The sequence below is a fragment of the Alligator sinensis genome, unplaced genomic scaffold (genome assembly GCF_000455745.1).
Source record: "Alligator sinensis unplaced genomic scaffold, ASM45574v1 scaffold686_1, whole genome shotgun sequence".
In the NCBI taxonomy this organism is placed as follows: Eukaryota; Metazoa; Chordata; order Crocodylia; family Alligatoridae; genus Alligator; species Alligator sinensis.
Window position 1 is genome coordinate 351,072 of NW_005842760.1, and position 2,018 is coordinate 353,089.

Genomic DNA, 2,018 nt, shown 5'->3' on the forward strand with positions numbered 1-2,018 from the left:
CCAACTTCACCAACCTGATTATCCCTTGAAATTTAAGATGGACCTGGTTTCTTTTTCTTATGATGAAGAAAATGATCTTCACCAGCTTTTGCCTTGAGGGATCACTCTATAACCCAAACTGTAGATTAAGAAATCAAGATGGCTTGATGTTTTAAGTCACTTGTGATGGGAGAAGGAATGAAGAAAAAATGGGAAGGGGAAACAAGGATTTCCAAAAAGATTTTGGCATTCTTATATCTACCTGTCTAAAATCTGTTAAGTAGGATATTCTACCATCTAGACCTATACCCATTCCCTGATCTGGGTTTTTCTCTGATGTTCTGAGACACAGTTTACCCCGATGTAAGTGAGTCAAGTTTTGGCCTGGCCTTTGCATGAAAGCTTTCAAGTGTTCTTGGGCTTTTATTACTATCTTGTCCTTGTTGCTGCATAACAGTACTACATTTTTTTCATGAGCAAAATCCTATCTGAGAACTTTGGGACAGAAAATTTGCCTGAAATAAATAACCAACATTCAGAGCTGAAGTTAACGGCTGGCCAGCGAGTTACCTGCCACTGCCATAGCCTTAGGGCAGTGGGGGCCAACATTTTTGGCAGGCACGCCACACATTAAGCCCTGTGCCCTCCCCCACTGCCACTCCAGTTCCCTTCCTCTGCCTGATCTGTTCCTTAGCTTTCTGCTTCATGCCCTGTCTGCTGCTGTGCTGCCTATCCCCTGCTGCCTGCCACACACTGAGACTGCCTGTGCCACTTGTGGCATGTGTGCCACAGGCTGGCCATCTCTGCCTTAGGAAATCTATGGATGAGTTGGTTTCTTTAATGTTGCTTTGCATTCATTGGTTCTAGTTGTTGTTTCTTAGGTCAGTTCACCAGGAAATTCTAACAGGTGATGATGAACACAAAGGACATGGTTACCACTGAAGCTCTAAGCGGCTTTGGAAAGGTTTACAAATTCCTTCTAAGAGTGATTTTTATCTTTTTTGGCTTCTGTCATCTTCTTCAATTGAGAAGAAATACCCCTCAATGAGAAAATCACTATGTCCTTTTCTAGGAAAGGACTGACCCTGGACAAAAGAAAACTTGGGTTTCAGGACACTATATAATGTAATTGCTTTGCCACCTGATTTTTAATCCCTTTCCCTGACATTTCACATTCCTCCCTTACGACTTCTTTGAAGGCATTGGAATGGCAATACTGTTCTAGTTCTCAATGGGCAGTATGTGGCCCTTGTTACCCTTCTCAACCTCTTTCTCTGTTAGATCTTTCTCTATTGATAGCTCTTGGCAGCAATCAACTTATACCGCATAGTCTCAAACATCTGGAAGGTGGGGGGGAAAAAAGCAAACCTGTCCTGCTTCTCTGGATTAGTGTTATCATAAGCCAAAGTTGAGAAATCCCTTCTTCAAAGGAGGAGATAGGACTCATGAAAAGGTGAGGATCTAGAAGCTTTTGGGCTTTTTCCCCCTATATTTTTTGGCCATTCTTGGTTTCTTTTGTTTGCTGTAGTGTTGGTCATCAGTCCTTTGAGCCCTTTCTGTTTGATGACCTGTTTTAGATCTTAGTTTTGAAGGAAAAAGATGCCAAGCACCAGTACTTGTCAGTCATCCAACTGAAGAGGAAGCATAGGGGAACATTTTTTAGGAACCCAGATATTCAGTTGGACAACAAAAGTCATAAAGGATATCAGATTCTGCCAGTTGCCTAAAATTTAGGATGGGACCCTGCACCTTTTCCCTTGGATTGGCTTGAGGGTAGATGGCCTTTGGGAGATTTTGGATGTACTTCTTAAGACTACTTGATCAGGGAAGAGAGTTTGGCTCCAAGGAGTCTGGGCTGATATAAGGGCACCAGGAGTGTTTGGGCTGCAAGGAATCATGGAAGAGTTCTTCCTCTGTAGCTCATGAGCATGTCTCCTCATACTATCTGGCCTCCTTTGGCAGATGGGAGAGGAAAATAAAGAGCTTAGCAGGGGTAATCATTTGGGGACCAAAGCCTCTGAAATGTTAGTTCTTAAGTG

General features: G+C 42.9%; 1 protein-coding gene across 2 annotated transcripts in view; it reads left to right on the plus strand.

The window, feature by feature from the left end:
* SPI1 (Spi-1 proto-oncogene) overlaps positions 1 to 2,018 on the plus strand; it is a 23,277-nt gene that overhangs the window by 5,417 nt on the left and 15,842 nt on the right. The gene's annotated exons all lie outside the window — the stretch shown is intronic.